Source organism: Phyllobates terribilis, unplaced genomic scaffold (assembly GCF_046119375.1).
Source record: "Phyllobates terribilis strain yellow unplaced genomic scaffold, ASM4611937v1 Scaffold_411__1_contigs__length_1673714, whole genome shotgun sequence".
Taxonomy (NCBI): Eukaryota; Metazoa; Chordata; class Amphibia; order Anura; family Dendrobatidae; genus Phyllobates; species Phyllobates terribilis.
In genome coordinates this window covers 1,469,450-1,491,467 of record NW_027363171.1, presented here as the reverse complement: position 1 = coordinate 1,491,467, position 22,018 = coordinate 1,469,450, and the positions used below count along the sequence as shown (strand labels likewise).

Genomic DNA, 22,018 nt, shown 5'->3' with positions numbered 1-22,018 from the left:
ACAGCACCACGCTGGCTCTGTGTTTATTACTGCGCCATCAATCCCTGCACTATAGCCCCCAACATCAGCTATAACACCAACACTGCCCTGAAGCTAACTCTACCTGTGGAGAGTCTCACCATCCCTGCTGCTACAACATCAGCTTCAGAGGACTGTTCCGCAGCAGCGGCTCCCCTTAGCAACATTCCACAGGTGGCGTCACGAACTCTAATAATAAACTATAAAACCCCTATAAATACCCCTTTTATCGACCGCCCTGGGTCACGGACCGGGTCACCGCCACTGTGACATCACCCGCAGCATCTACCGGCCCGGCACCGAGTACCCCACGGCCCAGGGGGCACATCGCAGAAACATATGAGGAGATTTATTTTTTTACAGTATTTAGTTTTTTCTTTACATCTAATAATAAAACCTTTATATTTTAGGCGACAGACAACAAGCAATTTCTTCCTCTGAGTCTGCAGCTGAATACGTTTCTCAGACTCACCTTCCATAAAGCTAATTCTCGTCTCATTTTCCGACACTGGAATTGGAATTAGCAATACTACAGGAGATATTCATTACACAAGAGAAATAACTACTTCATGATGAGGCAATATCTTCTACTACGGATCTAAAACCATATTTGGCCACAGTCCGTCACTGACTACATCACCACCGGCCGTCTATATGAATGTTTCCCGTCTTCCCCGAACTGTAATCTTCCATCAAGTTAGATCTCATGTCTGATTCACATACAGAAGTTTGAGGATTTTATAAAAGCTGTTTTGTTTGCACAAACACCGCAGACAGAAATTATTTGATACTAAAGTCTACATGTACAGTGTATTATGGGGTTTATTTCTGGCCTTAGGCTTTCCTATATTACAAGAAAAAGCAGATATTAAAATGTTTCAAAAGAAAATTGTCACCAACAATTCTTGTAAAAGAAAAAGCATGCAAAAAGCAGAAGATATGAATAAAGAGAAAATTTCAGCATTCCATATGTTACCTTTTAACGCCTCCATAAACAGTTGCATGGAAGCACTGATTTTGGTCGACTATATAATGTATTTGGGGGCCTCCCTACAGATGCAGTCAGTCATACGAATCACAGGAAAGCTGGAATATGTGTGTATGGGGGAGTCTGGAGAGATAGCCGCCTGCCAAATGACGGTTCAGCCAACACGTATCTCATGTGTATGGGGCTGTTACTATTGCACAGGCAGTGATAATACACGGCACTACAGTAGTACAGTGCATCACCTGAGCAATCAGAGGCTTCTGTGTTATATGATCGCATTAATGAGAGTTGTTTAAAGTTTATAAAAAAGATTAAAAAAAAGTTTTAAAGTGAAAATATCACAGTTTTAGCAAAAATAAATATTCGTCATTATAGGGAAAACATGGATATAATGGTAAAATGGAGAGGGAGGTCAGCTCACTGTTTATTCAATGTATCTTGTCTGAAGATCACCGCATGGAGCCGCCCTGGTCAGGGACTGTGAAGACCCGGGGTCTTCCGTGGGCGTAACGTTACCCAAACACAGGGTGAGGGTAAAACAGTGTGCAATACTTTATTATCCACAAAGCGGACAATAAACACACAGAACAGTCCCAGCAAATACCCAAGATGGTACAACATACACAGTCTCACCCTTCATTCTCCACCCACCTGGGACAGAACAGCTGCGACTTTGGAAGTCTTCCAGGGCCGACTACCTCCACCAGTGGCCTCTCACTTCTGGCGGGCCCCCACAGAGAGAAGGTAGCGGCAAGCTTAGGAAGCCAACAGTCCATCGGGGTACAAGACCAGGAGACCCGATGGTCCCATCCTGGCCTCTTCGAGAGTTTTCATGGGGCCAGGCGACCGGTGGGTGCCTCCTGGCAACTCCAAATGTCTCCATGGGTTCTAGGCGACAGGTGGGTCCCTCCTAGCAACCCCAAAACAACATATCCATGAGGCCAATTGACTTTTTCGTCCTCTCCTGGACTCCCCAAAAGTATCCATGGTCTCTCTGATGGTTAATGGAGCAGATCTGAACCTTTTCAGTCAGGGCCAATACCCTTAGACTAGAATCATGTAGAATACAAATCTGTGTCTCTTTAGATGCCATACAATCTATCTACTTTCCTGAAGGATGTCTCCCATTCTCCTTCCAAAGTCCTTCTGATGTTTCTTGATTCTCTGTCCCAAGTCTCATTCTGTCTACAGCACTACAGACATCCTTGTTTATATTTACATCTGTGTGAGGTCATCAGGCCCAGGTAAAAGAGGTAAAGGTGCAGGGATCACCTATCATTGTTTGAGCTAACCTATTTACATAGTTGGTATCACAGGGGTTGTTGTAAATAAACTTTCAGCTGACTCAGTACAATTTGTCGTTAGCATAGTAAACATGATTGTTTCCATACGAATAGAATTCAGCATTCAGGGTTATACAAATACTATGACCTTATTGATCAGCAAGAGAAATACAAATACATTTGTAAGGCTGGGTGCCCACGTTGCGTTTTTCAAGCGTTTATGCTGCGGAATTTCCGCAGCATAAACGCTTGGTAATCCGCACCCCATGGTCCCCAAGGGGATTCCGCATGTTCTATGCACATGCTGCGGATTTTTCCGCAGCGTTTATGCTGCGTACAAAAATCCGCAGCATGTCATTTAATTTTGCGGAAGCGCAGCGGAACTCCCGCCATTGACTTGCATTGAGAAGCATAGAAACCGCGACTGTACATTTTTACAAGCGGCTTCTATGCGTCTCTATGTGCGGATGGTACCCAGTTCTGGAGGAGAGAAGACTCTCATCCAGACCTGGGTACCATTCTACCTGTAAAAAAAGAATAAAATAACAAATAAAGTTTATATTCACCTTTCCGAAGGCTTCTCTCTGAATGCCGGCATCGCTTGAGGACCTGCGGTGACGTCACAGTCATGTGACTGCAGGCCCTTCACCGCTCTGTCTCGCGATATGCCGGCATCCAGGAAGCAGAGAGGAACGAGCGCTGCAGCCACGCTGGGGCATCGGGGGTGAGTATAGCTTTATTTGTTTTAATTTTTACGGTTCACACTGTATAAATCCATGCTGTTTGCATGGATTTATACAGTGTGACCTAGTTGTCACAAGCACTTTCCAAGTGATGCTATCGCCTGGAAAGCGCTTGTCAATCTGCATGCGGAAACGCATGTGAATCCGCATGAGGATCCGCATGTATTCTGCAGGAAAAACGCATGCACAATCTGCATGCGTTTTTTCAGCCAGGGAGATGCAGAAATTTTCTGCTTCATTTCTGCATCGTGGGCACATAGCCTAAGTCAACACAACACGATAGTGTATTTCTCTTGACTTAACAAATCTACTCGTATGGCTTATTAAGATTTTACTCTGTATCGTCACAGGGACATTTCAAGGTTCAAGTAGAGAAAGGAGGAGAGATGGATTCTCCAGCATTGTCTATATTGTTAAAACCTCACATTTTTTGCAAATTCATAAAAACTGTTGTGATGGCATACCACCAAGTGCCGACATAGGAAACCAATGCTTATTCCTGATTTGTAACATGTGGGTCTCTGTGATACTTTTATATTTTTCCCTTTGGAACGCCTGAGTTTCTGTTGATTACAGAGTACTTCTCAGACAATTTAACCCTGTATTGTATGGAAGAAAATGGTAAAACATGTAAGGAGCTGCCCACCTACTAAAGATTATGATATTTTTCCAGAACGGACGACCATTTTCGTCAATATTATTATAGTGTGTTATTAGTGATTTACTTGTTATGTTTTATATAGTTCTGCATACTTGTCAGTATGTAAAGCCCCCGTCTCACATACCGAGATCGCTGCTGTGTCACGGTTTTGGTGACGCAACAGCGACCTCACCAGCGATGTCGCTATGTGTGAGACTTTGCAACGATCAGGCCCCTGCTGTGAGGTCGCTGATCGCTGCAAAGTGTCCTGGACCATTTTTTGGTCGTTGCCCTCCCGCTGGTCAGCACACATCGCTGTGTGTGACCAGCGGGAGCAGCGATCAGGCTGGTAACTATGGTAAACATCGGGTTACTAGGGGCACATGCGCACCTAGTAACAAGCTGTTTATCATGGTTACGAGCCTGCTAAAATGAGCGGTAACCTCCCGCTCACTGTAGCAGAGTGGTAACCATGATAAACAACGGGTTACTAGGAGCGCGTGTGCCCCTAGTAGCCCGATGCTTACCATAGTTACCAGCCTGGTCCTGCTTCAGCAGGCTGGTAACCAGGAGCAGGGCATTGTGTAATGATTTTTTCCACGATGTCGCTGCTGCCCTGATCGTTGGTGAGCCTGCCTGTTTGACAGCTCACCAGCGACCACATAGCGACTCAGCAACGATCCCTGACAGGTCGTATCGTTGTCGGGATCGTTGCAGCGTCGCTAAGGGCCCCGTCACACTAAGCGATGCAGCAGCGATCCCGACAACGATATGACCTGTCAGGGATCGTTGCTGCATCGCTAATACATCGCTGGTGAGCTGTCAAACAGGCAGAATCACCAGCGATCAGGGGAGCAGCGATATCGTGGAAAGAATCGTTCCACGATGTCCTGCTCCCATTACCAGCCTGCTGCAAGCAGGAGCAGGCTGGTAACTATGGTAAACATCGGGTTACTAAGTGCGCGTGTGCCCCTAGTAACCCGCTGTTTACCATGGATACCACTCTGCTACGGTGCGCGGGAGCCTCCGCGCACCGTAGCAGAGTGGTATCCATGGTAAACAGCGGGTTACTAAGTGCGCGCGTGCCCCTAGTAACCCGATGTTTACCATAGTTACCAGCCAGATCGTTGGTCCCGCTGGTCACACACAGCGATGTGTGCTGGCCAGCGGGAGGCCAACGACCAAAAAATGGTCCAGGACACTTTGCAACGATCAGCGACCTCACAGCAGGGGCCTGATCGTTGCAAAGTGTCACACACAGCGACATCGCTGGTGAGGTCGCTGGTGAGTCACCAAAACCGTGACTCAGCAGCGATATCGCTAGCGATATCGCTATGTGAGACGGGGGCTTTAGTGTGACGGGGCCTTAAGAGTCATTTGTAAAATGTTCAGCATTCCACTAATCTCATCTTTATCTCAAGAGTCCATTGTTCCAACAGCCAATAATCTCATTAGGAGAGTGTAGACTGTAGACACAGTGTAGCTGTCACCACAGGGGGTCTTACAAGCAGTCTCAAATGAAGGCTTCTAGAATATTCATCATTGCTTTAGCGAACAGTAAATGCTTAAGGGAAAGGGTGTCATCACTTCCGAGCTGGGAAGGGGCTGACCCCAGAGAAGGAGAGGAGAGACATGTTTTAGCTTTGGGAGTTGGTGGAAGGATGTAAGAGGGTTAGGATCTGTGGCTCTGGAGCTGGTGGATGGATGGCTTATGGAGTGTTGAAGATTTGTTATCAACTAAAGTGGATAAACGTGCTTCAGTTGTGGATATGTCATTTGGATTTAACCTCTATTGAAGGACTGCGGCTACTGGATACCTGTGCTTTCATCTGTCGTCTAGAGGATCATGGATTGTGGCTACAGACTATACTGGCTGGAGATACGAAATCTGTGGGCTAACCAAAAGATGGGAGACAGTGAGCATCACCTGATACAAAGCCAGGGGAACTACTGATCCCAGGTTGAGAACTTAAGGACTGAGAGAACTGTATTTTGGGCCATTTACCTGGAATTGCTGCATTTTCCATGGCTGTGATTAATAAAATATTGTTGCATCGTTAACCTGCCTAGGTGATTACTTACAACCCACAATCTCAGATCTCTACAATACACACATACAACTCATGCATGAGACATTCAATAAAATCACTGGAAGTCAAAGACAAATACAATTAATTGTACTGTAATATTAATCCTGTCTGATGTTCATTCCCTGTGGGGCTCTAGTGTGTAATTTAAATATCCAATATGACTTTCTATTTAAGATTTTTCTTTTCATATCTCCACCTCTTAATTTATAAACCTTTTCTATTCCTAATATCTGAAGGATCTGACATCCCCTTTATGTTTTTGTGAAAAGCGTCTTGAAACCACAGACCTGTTTAATGCTGTGGGATTGATTGCGTCAGATAAATGTCTTCTAATACATGTTTATAGCGGATCTGACATCCATCCCACATATTGCAGGTAACTCTCTATACACTCTATTAAATAGATGACCCCTATAGTGTTACAATTGATGAAATTGTGTATTGCAAATTGCTGTCCCGTTAGGTTTTCTTCAAATGTGTCGGCTTTATTAACATAGTTGCATGCTTTACAGGACGTATGTCCACATTTAAAAAAATCCTTAGGCTGTGTGCCCACTATGTGTTTTTCAAGCGTTTTTGATGCGGATTAACCGCAGCGTAAATGCTTGCAAAACGCTTGGTAATCCGTGCCCCATGATCCCCACTGAAAATCTGCATGTTCTGTGCCCATGCTGCGGAATTTTCCACAGTGGATTTTCCTTGCGGGCAAATCAGCAGCATGTCCATTATTTGTGCATTTCTGCATGCGGATTTGAGGTCCCAACGCACTTGAAAGACGCAAGTCAAATCCGCAAGTAAAAACGCTGCAAAAACACATGTAAAATCAGCAAGTGTTTTTGACTGCCAAGACCATGCAGAAATTTTCTGCTTCATTTCTGCATTGTGGGCACATACCCTTTGGCTATGTGCCCACGATGCAGAAAAGCTCCAGATTTTTCCTAAGCGTTTCTGCATCTTCCTGGCAGGAAAAACGCATGCGGATTTTACATGTGTTTTTCCTGCCAGGGACAAGCGGAAGTGAAGCATTATTGCATGCATTTCCGCATGCGGGTTGTCAAGTGCTTTCCAAGCGATTTTAGCATCACTTGGAAAGTGCTTGACAACTTGGTCACACTACAGTGCTGGCCAAAAGTATTGGCACCCCTGCAATTCTGTCAGATAATACTCAGTTTCTTCCTGAAAATGATTGCAATCACAAATTCTTTGGTGGTATTCTCTTCATTTAATTTGTCTTCAATGAAAAAAAACACAAAAAGAATTGTCCTAAAGCCAAATTGGATATAATTCCACACCAAACCTAAAAAAGGGGGTGGACAAAAGTATTGGCACCCTTTGAAAAATCATGTGATGCTTCTCTAATTCGTGTAATTAACAGCAACTGTAAATTACCTGTGGCACCTAACAAGTGTTGGCAATAACTAACTCACACTTGCAGCCAGTTAACATGGGTTAAAGTTGACTCAACCTCTGTCCTGTGTCCTTGTGTGTACCACATTGAGCATGGAGAAAAGAAAGAAGACCAAAGAACTGTCTGAGGACTTGAAAAACCAAATTATGAGGAAGCATGAGCAATCTCAAGGCTACAAGTCCATCTCCAAAGACCTGAATGTTCCTGTGTCTTCCGTGCGCAGTGTCATCAAGAAGTTTAAAGCCCATGGCACTGTGACTAACCTCCCTAGATGTGGACGGAAAAGAAAAATTTATGAGAGATTTCAACGCAAGATTGTGCGGATGGTGGATAAAGAACCTCGACTAACATCCAAACAAGTTCAAGCTGCCCTGCAGTCCGAGGGTACAACAGTGTCAACCCGTACTATCCGTCGACGTCTGAATGAAAAGGGACTGTATCGTAGGATACCCAGGAAGACCCCACTTCTTACCCCAAGACATAAAAAAGCCAGGCTGGAGTTTGCCAAAACTTACCTGAGAAAGCCTAAAACATTTTGGAAGAATGTTCTCTGGTCAGATGAGACAAAAGTAGAGCTTTTTGGGAAAAAGCATCAACATAGAGTGTACAGGGAAAAAAAAAAGAGGCATTCAAAGAAAAGAACACGGTCCCTACAGTCAAACATGGCGGAGGTTCCCTGATGTTTTGGGGTTGCTTTGCTGCCTCTGGCACTGGACTGCTTGACCGTGTGCATGGCATTATGAAGTCTGAAGACTACCAACAAATTTTGCAGCATAAGGTAGGGCCCAGTGTGAGAAAGCGGGGTCTCCCTCAGAGGTCATGAGTCTTCCAGCAGGACAATGACCCAAAACACACTTCCAAAAGCACTATAAAATGGTTTGAGAGAAAGCACTGGAGACTTCTAAGGTGGCCAGCAGTGAGTCCAGACCTAAATCCCATAGAACACCTGTGGAGAGATCTCAAAATGGCAGTTTGGAGAAGGCACCCTTCAAATATCAGGGACCTGGAGCAGTTTGCCAAAGAAGAATGGTCTACAATTCCAACAGAGCATTGTAAGAAACTCATTGATGGTTACCGGAAGCAGTTGTTCGCAGTTAATTAGCTAAAGGTTGTGCAACCAAGTATTAGGCTGAGGGTGTCAATACTTTTGTCTGGCCCATTTTTTGAGTTTTGTGTGAAATGATCAATGATTTGATTTTTGCTTCATTCTCTTTTGTGTTTATTCCTTGCAAGCAAATTAAATGAAGAGAATAATACCAAAGAATTTGTGATTGCAATCATTTTCAGGAAGAAACTGAGTATTATCTGACAGAATTGCAGGGGTGCCAATACTTTTGGCCAGCACTGTATACAAATCCATGCAACCGGCATATATAGTGTGACCGAAAGAATGGTAAAAAATAAATATTATACTTACCTTCTGATGGCCCCCGGTGTCTTTATCCGATGCGTCCTGGCTTGCCAGTAGCTCGCGGTGGACTAAAAGGACCTGCCATGACGTCATTTAGTCATGTGACGGGTCACGCGACCCGTCACATGACTAAATGACGTCATGGTAAGTCCTTTTAAGACCATTGCGAGCTGCCGGCAAGCCAAGACGGATTGCTATGGAGACCAAGGGCCATGAGAAGGTAAGTATAATGTATATTTTTTATTTTATTCTTTTTTTTTTTACAGGTACTATGGTACCCGTGTCCGGAGAAGAGTCTCCTCTTCTCCAAACCCGGGTACCATCCGCACATTGAACCGCATGGTATCCGCATCTGCAGATGCAGTGATGCGGATGTCTTGTGTTCCAATGCAAGTCAATGGTGGCAAAAACGAAGCGATTCCGCAAAATAATTGATAGTGCTGCGGATTTTTCCGCAATGATAATCCGCAGCGGAAATTTTCGCAGCATGTGCACAGCACATGCGGATTATCTTTGGGGAACATGGCAGACCTTCTACCAAGCGTTTTTTAAGCGCTTCTGCAGCGGAACTGCCGCTACGGAAACGCTTAAAAAACGCATAGTGGGCACACAGCCTTATAGGATAAACAAGTCACGTTGCGTTTGATATTTGTTTCTTGAAAAAAACTCAGTGAAAGTTTTCCGCCTAGTGTAGAAGACTTTTGGGATGCAAAACTCGAACAAAATATGCAAAAGAATTTACAAAGTCTGGAGGATGGATCTCAGACATCAAAAAAACTAAGTTTGAAAGAGATATTAAAGACTACGAGTCAAATTCAATTTACACATGGAAATGAAACAAACCAAGAGCTTCTGTTTTGAAATACAGATCACACAATAAATTCTAAAGAAATAGAGGAGAGCGGAGGTCAGCTTCACAAATCCTAATGTGTCCATGGGTTCCTCTAATTAAAATTCTCTGAGGACTTATCTGATGCATCAGTGGGATCAACTAAAGACAGATGGAACAAAAATAAATTCTCAAGTATTCCCCACAATTCAGCACAAAACAAAGGGCAAAAAGAAAGCTCAAACATGCCGGACATGTGCGTTCCATGCCGGAGTGCATCACGGTCTCCTATCTGCGAATGCGCATGTCTGGAAGCATGCGTTCCACGCCGGAGCGTATAATGGTTTTGGATTGCATATCGCAAACATAGAAAAATCCTCTCTCTGAGATCAGCATCATGGGAGACGAAAAACAAGTATTGCACATCCTCCCATCATGCAATAGGCGTGTAGATCTACTTATCACTACATAAAATATGGGATGATGGCCCACAGTATATTCCTAAATGGTCAAATTTGACTCCTATTACATAATTGGAGATACAAAAGCATTACCACACTTGTTAATTATGAAATAGTATAAGTGGAATATAATTGATAAGTAATAATTCTGATATAGAAGCTCAGACACAATATTTAAACCCCATTCACAGGGAACTGACTAGCAATGAGTAGAGTATACAATCTAAAATTATAATCCAGAATGGGACTGTATTCACACTAAACAGGTATAGGAAATTTGAATCCAGCCTAAAAATCCACTTACTTTCTTTTTTGAGGATACATCTATTGCGATCACCTCCTCTCACATTGGATTTAACCACCACAATGATACAAAAGGAGATGTCTCCGGTTTCATCTCAATGTGCACTGTTCTTGTATCTCACTAATGGGATCTACCAACCATGGCGTATATCGCCCAAATGCTCCCCTACTCTCCTCTTAGACACCCTCTTGATCTTGTCTATATATTCTAGGGGGCGGATGCATGTGGCCTTATCTACTAGTCCTGAGGTTTTACAGTTGTAATAATCCCACTGGAAACATTTTTTAACCATGGAGGAACTTGAGAAAGATTTACATGGTCTCATCCAATTATATGTACAACGTTCTCCAGATCTAAAGAAGCCACAGATTCTTCTATCTAGCCAAATCCACTTTGGTGCAAGTGCAGTAGAAACTATGCACTAAATGGTCCCTAATTGACCGACCCTTTCTGAAATTTATTGTGGGAGTAGATACCACAGCACCCCTCAGGTCCGAGTCGACCACAAGTATATCCCAGTGTTTTCTGAGGATAAGAGGATATAAAAGATACAGTCACTCTGATTGTCGTAAGTTTTTCTTATTCGTGTTGTCCAATCTTCTTCTTGGTCTCTTGGATTGGTATGGAGGAGTGTCTCTCTCTCTCCCATTTTTCTGCAAACGATGATGCGGAATCCAAAATGTACCATGAGTACCCTTCATCCCTCAATCTGTTGTTCAGGTCTATTGCCTGTATATTAAAATCTGTGACACTCGAGCAGTACCTTCTCAACCGTAAAAATTGGCCTTTGGGTTTTCCTCTTTTTATGGGGATGGGGTGGTAGTTATCCCACTTCAATAGTTTATTAGTGCTTGAAGGTTTATGGTAGATGAGTGTCCCTAGGGTCTCATGACAATCTTTCTTGATCAGTACATACAGGAAAGGCAACTGGTAATAATTGGTGTTGGTCTGCTCCTTTAAATAAAATGTACTTTTCAGGTTATATCCTCAGTACCCTCACTTATCTTCCCTTCTTTTGAGGCCCACACAGTCAGACTCTACCGGCCCTTCTCCCTGCGAATGGCAGTTGTGTATCGCCTATGACATCCCCACCCTCATCATGGGAGACTTTAACATCCCAATAGGCGATTCCCTCTCCCCATCTGCCGCTCATCTTTTATCGCTAACTTCCTCCTTCGGCCTTTCACAGCTTACTAATTCCCCTACACATGAAGATGGAAATACTCTTTGACCTGATATTCACCCGGCTCTGTTCAATACATGACTTTACTAACTCTCCTCTTCCGCTCTCTGATCACAACCTTCTTTCATTCTCTGTCAAGAACTGTCACCCTGCTCAAGACACCCCCACTTTCCACACTTATAGAAATATACATGGCATTAACACCCAGAAATTTATGAAAACGTTGCAATCATCATTGGCCCCAATCTCCTCCCTCTCATGCCCTGACTCTGCACTGAAGCATTAAAACGAAACATTGCAATGCGCCCTGGGTGAAGGTGCACCTCCTACACAGAGAACAACTCGGCACAGACGGCGACAACCCTGGAACATGCTGCAAACACGTTTTCTTCAGCGGTGCTCCAGGTGTGCCGAACGGCTATGGACAAAATCTAATCTGGCCGAAGATTTCCTCCATTATAAATTTACGCTTAAAACCTATAACTCCGCTCTTCACCCCTCCAAACAAACCTACTTTAACAACCTCATCATCTCAGGGTCCAATAATCCTAAACACCTGTTTGACACTTTTCACTCTCTCCTTAATCAAACAGCACAGGCCCCAACCACCAACCTCAGCACTGATGATCTGGCCAATTATTTCAAAGAAAAAATTGACCATATCCGACAGGAAATTTTCTCTCAATCACTAAATGTTATGCATGCTCCTCCCTCCCACACTGCATCTTGCTCATTTTCTGACTTCGAACCAGTCACTGAAGAAGTGACAAGGCTCCTTGCTTCCTCTCGCTCTACCACCTGCACCAGTGACCCTATTCTCTCATATCTCCTTCAGTCCCTTTCTCCAGCTGTCACCACTCACCTAACTAAAATATTCAATCTCTACCTCTCATCTTGTATTTTTCTCTCCTTTTTTAAACACACCAGCATACATCCATTACTTAAAAAAACATCCCTGGACCAGAACTGTGCTGCTAACTACAGACTTGTTTCCAATCTTCCCTTTATCTCTAAACTCCTGGAAGGACTGGTCCACTCCTGTCTAATACGCTATCTCTCAGATAACTCCCTTCTTGACCCTTTACAATCTGGTTTCCGCTCTTTTTTTTAAACCAATTATTTTTATTTAGGTTTCAAAAATTTACAGCAAACAGTTATCAATATACATATAACAATTCACATAACGTGTAGTAATACAGTTAAAACCCTCTCCCCCCTCCCCCCTCCCGCCAATACTCCTTATGCCGGGCATACCTGGGAACATTGACAATCATATTACCGCCATCCATGCGGACCATATTTTCCCAAAAGTTCTCTCTCCATGCCTCCGCCTGTAAATGCTTTCCTCTAAATGCATTACCGTACGTGTCTGAGCAATAAATTCCCTCCTAGTGGGGGGTTCCGAATCTGTCCATTTTCGTGCTATTAGTTTGCGTGCCACATATAGCAATCGCGCTATCGCCACTTTGTAATGTTCTGAGACAGGTATTCCATCCACCTCCCCCAAAACACACAGCACCGGGTTTCTGTCAATTGTACATGTATAAGCCCTCTCAATTTTGTTAACAACGACCAACCAATAAGCCACTAGCCGTGGGCATGACCATAGCATGTGTAGCAGTCCGGCCTGGTCCGTGCCACATCTAGGGCAACTGGAATCTCCCCTCAAGCCCGCCTTGTACAGGCGCAGCGGTGTTTTGTATGTCCTATGTATTATGTATAATTGGGAAATCCGTGCCTGCTCGCTTAGAGAGATCTTCGGGACATATTCTAGAATTGCCTCCCATTGTTCTGTTGTGAGGGTACCCACCTCCCTTTCCCATTTACTCTTTGCAATGAAGTGATTTCCCCCCAGATAGGAGTGCAGTAGGTCATGATATAAGCTCGATATGACTCCCCTCGTCCCTCCCTTCATACATACAGAGTCTAGTACAATGTCACCCTGAACCGTCATGGCTCCCAATCCACACTGTGCCCTCCAAGCATGTCGAAGCCTATAGTATTGAAATCCCCATACCAAAGGCAAATCAAATTCTTCTCTCAATTTCTCAAAGGTCTTCAGGTCCGTTCCACTCTGCAGCTGGCACACATATCTCACTCCTTGCGCCTTCCAATTGCCCATTTGACACAGCTTATTAAGTTCCGGCAGATGTTCATTGCCCAACACCGGTGAGTACTTAGTCAGCCCGTCCACCCTCCTGATCTTTTTAATAGTGTCCCATACCTTCTGAGTCAAGCCTAAAGTAGGATATATTGCTCCCAATTTCTTAAAGGTACCATCCTCTAACGCCTGGACCAGTGGGCGTCTCCCCGACACATGTACCAGCACCCGGCAAGCTGCCCCTCCACAATCGGGTTCTCTCCATCCCCTGACATGCTGGCCCTGTACTGCCAAGAAATAGACCCAGGGATTGGGTGCGGCCAATCCTCCCTCCTCCTTCCCATTTTGCAGCGTTCCCAATTTAATCCTTGCCTGCCTCTTGCCCCATATCAAGGATCTGAAGATAGAATCAATACCCTGAAACCGTTTTTTTGGTAGCCATATCGGTGAGTTGTGCAAAACGTACATTAGTTGTGGCATAAGGACCATCTTAATCAGGTTAGTTCTACCCGTCACCGTCAAAGCCAATTGGCACCATGCGCCTATTTTCTTTTTAAATTTCTCTAGCAGAGGAACTAAATTCAGATCCGTGAATCGTGTCAATGGAAGCGCCACCCATATCCCAAGGTATTTAAATTGTGAAACCAGCTGGAGCTGCTTCCCCCTCTCATCTATCTCCTCCGCTTTTATTGGTCTATCTACAGCCATGACATAAGACTTGTGCCAGTTTATCTCCAGTCCCGAAATGCTCCCAAAGTGTTTAATTACATCCATCGTGCACCCCAATGTCTCTCCTGCATTTTCCAGAAATAACAGGATGTCATCGGCATACAGTGATATTTTTTCTTCCAGCCTCCCAAATTTAAATCCGACCACTCCTCTCTCAGCTCTTATTTTGGCCACCAGGGGCTCCACTGCCACCGCAAACAATAGCGGGGACAGCGGGCACCCCTGCCTTGTGCCCCTATGTAAGTCAAACATCCCGGACCGTTCACCATTCACCTTAACTACCGCCCTTGGGGATGAGTACAATAACTTCACCCAGGCCATGAATGCGGGGCCAAATCCCATTATTTCCATGATTTTCCATAAATATTTCCATTCCACGCTATCAAATGCTTTTCTAGCGTCCAATGACATCACTATTCTCCCGCCACCATTATCAGCAGGCAGCTGCATATTAAGAAATAATCTTCTCAAGTTAACAGCCGTGGAGCGGTTGGGCATAAAGCCCGACTGGTCCTCGTGAATAACAGTATGCGCAACCCCGGTGAGCCGGGTGGCCAGGATCTTAGCGAGTATTTTGACATCCGTTGTCAACAACGATATGGGCCTATACGACTCCACATCCATGGGGTCTTTCCCCTCCTTTGGCAGAACCACTATCACCGCTTCCTCCATTGATCTCGGTAACGCCCCCTTCACCAAAGCCTCATCAAACACAGATTTCAATTTTGGAGCTAGCAGTTCCACCAGCTCCCTGTACACCTCCCCAGGTAGACCATCAGCACCCGGTGATTTGTTATTGGGCATAGACAGAATTGCACATTCCACCTCCTCCACACTCACAGGTTCATCCAACCTCATCCTATCTTCCTCAGACAATTTAGACAGTGAGATGCCTTCCAAAAATTCCTCTACGGCCCCCTCCGTGTCCCGTACTCTTGAATTGTACAGTGCCATGTAATATTCCTTGAAGACCTCCAATATGTCCTTTGTGTCTGTCAGAGTCGTCCCCGTTTGGTCTCTCAACCTGTACACCCTGGAAGACTCCCTCTGTGCCGCAGATATCACCGCCAACAAGTGACCCACTCTCTCTCCTTCCTCAAAGAATTGGGCTTGCTGAAATGCCCTTTTCCTCTCAGCTTGCATCATGTGCAGTTTATTAACTGCCTCCTGTGCCAATTTTAGTCTATTGTGAGCTACACTCGTTGGTGCCAAAATCATGTCTGCCTCTGCCCTTGTCAAGTCATCCTTTATTTGTTGATCTGCCAATTTAGTTTTGGTCTTACACCGTGAGATCTCACTTATAAAGAGTCCCCTCGTAAATGCCTTCATAGCCTCCCACACCACTGTGGCCTCAGCACTCCCTTCATTCACTTGGAAGAAGTGCTCTAGTTCTTTGGTTATGCCACCCATATCCACCACTTTAAGCCACGTCGGGTGAAGACGCCAACCTCCCCTCTGACCCTGAGCAGATCCCACTAGAAGCGCGACAACCATAGGACTATGATCCGATAGAGTCCTCTGTAGGTATTCCACCTCCCCAACCATCCCATCCATAGCAGTATCCCCAAAAGCCAGGTCTATCCTTGACAGTGTTCCGTGTGTAGCGGAATGACACGAGAAGGTCCTCTTACCCTCATTTCGTACTCTCCACAGATCCACCAGCCCCAGCTCCCCCACGTAAGTGCCAAATGCAGTCATTCCGTCCCGTCCAGCTTCCATACCTGCCGGACGTACTTTATCCCAGTAATCATTCATGGTGTTGTTAACATCTCCCATAATCAACATCGGAGCCTCCCCCCCTCTGGCCGTCAAGTCTATTACTGCTTGAAGTTCCTTTTTAGAATAAGGTGGAGGGATATATAAAGCCACTAAAATCATTTTGTGTCCATACAATCTGCACGCAATCCATACATACTGCCCTTCACTGTCTACTTGCACTGCCAGCTCTTCATAATGTGCGTTTTTGTGTATTAAGACTGACACCCCCCTGGAGTACGAGGAATAAGTGGAATGATATGTCTTTAACATCCACCCTCTCGATAGCCAGTGCCTAGTATCTCTAGTGAGATGGGTCTCCTGTAAGCACGCAATCATAGGATCACAAGATCTGATGTGATTCAGAACTGCTGCCCTCTTAATCCTGTCAGATATACCACGTACATTCCAACTTAAAATCTGAACCGTACGGTTACTCATTGTGCATTAGAAAAAACAATCCACTATCATCAAGTAACATCTTTCCATTTTGTTCCCAAGCATACCAGGTCAAACAGCATAAGCAACCCCATTTTCCCGCAAATCCAACCCATCCAACTCCCCCCCTCCCCCCACCCCCTCCCCCCACCCTTCTCTTGTCACTCTCTTCCCAACGTGAGAGTGGGAGCTCAAAGAACCTGAGCAACATCGTAGTATACCGCATATCAACATGCGCCGTGTCCTCCTCCAGCATTGGCAGTCTCTCCACCACATAATCAATAGTATGCATAGTCCCGAACCATTAATCAAACAAATTAACTATAAAACTATAAAACGTAGATCCCAGCGGGGGTTTCTCCCCCTCCTCTGCGGTTTCGCAGAGCAATGCAGAGCCACAACCCTGTCCAGTGGTCAGGATAGCAGGGTCGTGCATTCACCGTGCCGAGTCCTCAGCTTCTCTCAATTTGCTCCGGTTCCGCTCCAACCACGAGGCGGCCTCTACCGGTGACGGGAAAAAATTGACCTTTCCAAAGGCTTCCACTCTTAATTTGGCAGGATAAATTGTAGAGTATTTCACATTCAAAGAGCGGAGCTGTTTCTTCACTTCACCATACCGTAGCCGCAGCTTTTGCACCTCAGCCGAGTAATCCGGGTATATTTCAATGCGTTTGCCCTCCAGGGTAAAATCTGTCAATTTTCTGGCCTTACGTAAGATAGTGTCCCGGTCTCTGCAGTTCAGGATTCTGGCTAACATCGTACGAGGGCCCTCTCCAGGCACTGGGGGTCTCATGGGCACTCGATGGGCACGCTCCACAGCAAACACCCTCGACAGGATATTAGACCCAAACTTTCCCAGCAGCCAGGTTTCAACAAAGGTCGTGGGGTCAGCACCCTCAGCTCTTTCAGGGATGCCCACAATACGCAAATTGTTCCTGCGTGACCGGTTTTCCAGGTCATCGTTTTTGTTAGCCACTACCGTGATCCTCTGAGTGTGCTGTTGCTGCGTCTTTTGCACTGAGGTTAAATGATCTTCTGTTACACCAACTCTGCCCTCCACCTCAGTCAATCTGGCTGTAACTTTCTGCATAGAAGCCTCAATGCCTCCCAAGTCGGCTTTCAGACCATTCACCTGCTTTGTCAGAGCAGTTAAAGCAGTCTTGCAGTATAAGACAGCCTGGAATACATCTCGCAGAGTCGGCTCTGCCTCATCTGAACTTTCAGCTGCCAGCACAGTGTCACCATCCCCCTCCTCCTGCTGTTCATTATGTAGCACAGGCACAGGCATCTCCTCACCATCTTCCTTCTCATCTCCATGCTTCTCACTGCCTTCACTTCCTTCTTCATCTGCCTTCATGCCCCTCGCATACCTGTGCAGCCGTGCTGAAGCCTCCAGCCTCCGTGCATAGGCTGTGTTCCTCCTTCCCGCCTCTTCCTCTGTCTCGGTGCCATCTTGGGCTGAGGCACTGCTGCAGGCCCCGGCATCCTTCTGCCTTTTGCGGCCCATGTTGGACTCTCTGAGTCTGGCAGAAGCTCGCCTCTGACTCCCGGGACCCTCAGACAGCAGTTCCTGATAAGGGATTTGGCTGGTTCAGGCTCTGTGCAGGATAATTGAAGCTAATGGTGGTGGAGAGGCACTGCCACCCGACCTCTCACATCAAGAGCTAGGCCACGCCCCCCGGTTTCCGCTCTTTACATTCTAGTGAAACTGCACTCACTAAAGTTTCCAATGATCTACTAACAGCCAAATCTAATGGTCACTACTCCCTGCTGATTCTCCTGGATCTCTCTGCAGCATTCGACACTGTGGATCTACCTCTCTGACAGCTCCTTCACTGTGTCTTTTGCTGGCTCCTCTTCCCTTCCCCTTATTGTCGGGTTTCCTCAATGATCAGTCCCAGGCCCCCTTCTTTTCTCCTTATACACCGCTCCTATTGGACAAACGATCAGCAGATTCGGTTTTCAGTACTATCTCTATGCTGATGACACCCAATTATACACCTCTTCTCCGGACATCACCCCTGCATTATTACAAAACACCAGTGATTGTCTTTCCGCTGTCTCTAACACTATGACCTCCCTCTATCTAAAATTGAATCTGTCAAAAACTGAACTACTCGTATTTCCTCCCTCCAATAACCTACCTATGCCCGATACTGCCATTTCTGTTTGTGCCTCCATCATTACTCGCCAGCAACATGCCGGCTGTCTTGGGGTCATGCTTGATTCAGATCTTTCCTTCACTCATCATATCAAATCGCTCGCTCGTGTCATCTACACCTGAAAAACATCTCTAGAATCAGAACTTTTCTTACCTTTGAGTCGGTAAAAACTCTTACTGTAGCTCTTATTCATTCTTGTCTGGACTATTGCAACTCTTTACTTATCGGTCTCCCTCTTTCTAAACTTTCCCCTCTCCAATCCGTCCTGAACACAGCAGTCAGGGTCATATTCCTCACCAACCGACACAACGATGCCTCTTCCCTGTGCCAGTCATTGCACTGATTGCCAATCCAGTAAAGAGTTCAATATAAACTTATTGCTCTTACCCATAAAGCTCTCGACGATTCAGCACCGCCCTACATCACCTCCCTCGTCTCAGTCTACCACCCTACCAGTGCCCTCCGTTCTGCTAATGACTTAAAGCTAAAATCCTCCATAATCCGAATCTCCCACTCCTGTCTCCAAGATTTCTCTGCACCAATTCTTTGGAATGCGCTACTCAGGACAATTCGATTAACTCTCAATACCCACAGTTTTAAGCGTGACGTAAAAACCCATTTCTTTAGACTGGCCTATCACCTCAACGCTCTCATCTAACTGTCCCAGTTTGGCCCATATTAAAATTTTCTTCAAAATCATGCTCATACCATCCATGGACTGCATAGCCTCTGTCTCTACTGTACACATACTGGCTGGCGATCAGTTCATGTAGTGTTATGTACTTATCCTATTTAGTATATTAAGGCTGTATTATACAATATATGTACATTTTACCTTTTGTGTCTCCCCTATTTCCTTATAGACAGTAAGCTTGTGAGCAGGGCCTTCACTCCTTTTAATATCTGAGTTAAGCTTATTCTGTATTGTCTGTATAAGTTCCCCCTAAAATTGTAAAGTGCTGTGGAATATGTTGTCGCTATAAAAATAAAAATTATTATTACAATAAATTCAGATGTAAATCTCAGGCCCACTCTATTGATATTGAGTTCCCCGACAAATTAAAAAGATCGTTCACTCGTCCCTGACCAGATGATAAAAATGTAGTAACTCTATTTGTACCATACCCCAATATATGGATGCCATCACTTATGATCATCCCTGAATATTGTGGATTCCTCCCACCAGTCCAGGAATAGGTTAGCATACTGGGGGGCACAGCATCTCCCCATTGCAGTACCCCAGAGCTGGTGGAAGTACTTCCTGTCAATAAGAAAGAAGTTATGAGTAAGAGTGAATTTTAGAAGATCCTCCATGAAGTCATTATGTCTGCTACACTCTATTGATCTTGATTTCAAGAAATGTCTTACTCCTCTGATATCATCCTCATGAGGTATATTACTGTACAAAGCCTCGATATCTAGTAAGGCCTGCTCCCCTACATGCATGTGTACATGCTCGAGGGTCTACATGTAGGGGAGCAGCCAAAGGAAAACCAATTCCAGAGGGATTATTCCAACTGCAAGACCTCAGGCGGTACTGGAGGAACATTATACTGTGGGGGGCATCATACATGCTGCATAAGGGGCATAATGGGGGCATTACACTGTGGGGGCATCATACATCCTGCATAAGGGGCATAATGGGGGCATTACACTGTGTGGGGGCATCATACATCCTGCATAAGGGGCATAATGGGGCATTACACTGTGTGGGGGCATCATACATACTGCATAAGGGGTATAATGGGGGCATTACACTGTGTGGGGGCATCATACATCCTGCATAAGGGCCATAATGGGGGCATTACACTGTGCGGGGGCATCATACATACTGTATAAGGGGTATAATGGGGGCATTACACTGTGTGGGGGGCATCATACATCCTGCATGAGGGGCATAATGGGGGCATTACAATGTGTGGGGGCATCATTCATCCTGCATAAGGGGCATTACACTGTGTGTGGGGGCATCATACATACTGTATAAGGGGCAGAATGGGGGCATTACACTGTGGGGGGCATCATACACCCTGCATAAGGGGCATAATGGGGGCATTACACTGAGGGGGGCATCATACATCCTGTATAAGGGGCATAATGGGGACATTACACTGTGTGGGGCATCATACATACTATATAAGGGGCAGAATGGGGGCATTACACTGTGGGGGCATCATACATCCTGCATAAGGGGCATAATGGGGGCATCATACATCCTGCATAAGGGGCATAATGGGGGCATTATACTGTGTGGGGGCATCATACATACTGTATAAGGGGCATAATGGGGGCATTACACTGTGTGGGGGCATCATACATCCTGCATAAGGGGCATAATGGGGGCATTACACTGTGTGGGGAATCATACATACTGCATAAGGGGCATAATGGGGGCATTACACTGTGTGGGGGTCATCATACATCCTGTATAAGGGGCATAATGGGGGCATTACACTGTGTGGGGGCATCATACATCCTGTATAAGGGGCATAATGGGGGCATTACACTGTGGGGCCAGTAAAGGGGTCCTGTATGAGAACAATACGTTTCCTCCCTTCCTGTCTCCATAGTTGGGTCGTATGTATCTATTACAGGAAACAGAACAAAAACCTTATGATTCTTATAAAGGGGCAACACAAGACCCCAAAAGAGTCTCCGTGCTGAAGGGGTTAATGCCCCCTGCGCCCAGTAATGGGGTCTCCACATACCTCCACCTGCAGAGCCGCCACCACATATATGGCTGCTCTGTGCGCACAGGAGCTGTGATGAGGTCACAGGAGGGAGGAGTCAGGGGTCACATGATCAGGGGCCTCAGTGGATGCAGGACTCTGCTGTGCTGGTTGTCATGGTGCTGGATGAGCTGAAGTTTATGTGTGGGGTCAGGAGGGGTTTACAGTGTGGATGTAGCAGAGCCGCGTGTGTACGAGGTGTACGGAGCAGAGCCGCGTGTGTACGAGGTGTACGAAGCAGAGCCGCGTGTGTACGAGGTGTACGGAGCAGAGCCGCGTGTGTACAAGGCGTACGGAGCAGAGCCGCGTGTGTACGAGGTGTACGGAGCAGAGCCACGTGTGTACGAGGTGTACGGAGCGGAGCCGTGTGTGTACGAGTTGTACGGAGCAGAGCCGTGTGTGTACGAGGTGTACGGAGCAGAGCCGTGTGTGTACGAGTTGTACGGAGCAGAGCCGTGTGTGTACGAGGTGTACGGAGCGGAGCCGCGTGTGTACGAGGTGTACGGAGCGGAGCCGCGCGTGTACGAGGCGTACGGAGCAGAGCCGCGTGTGTACGAGGTGTACGGAGCAGAGCTGCGTGTGTACGAGGCGTACGGAGCAGAGCCGCGTGTGTACGAGGTGTATGGAGCAGAGCCGTGTGTGTATGAGGTGTACGGAGCAGAGCCGTGTGTGTACGAGGTGTACGGAGCGGAGCCGCGTGTGTACGAGGTGTACGGAGCGGAGTCGCGTGTGTACGAGGTGTACGG

General features: G+C 45.9%; 1 protein-coding gene across 1 annotated transcript in view; it reads right to left on the bottom strand.

Annotated features, from left to right (window-relative positions):
• Positions 1 to 21,318, bottom strand: part of LOC141225681 (uncharacterized) — a 30,130-nt gene extending 8,812 nt beyond the window's left edge. Inside the window, exon 1 of the mRNA XM_073667089.1 lies at positions 21,252 to 21,318. The gene's annotated coding sequence lies outside the window, so the exon portion shown is untranslated. The remainder of the gene's footprint in view (positions 1 to 21,251) is intronic.
• Positions 21,319 to 22,018: the final 700 nt, after the last annotated feature.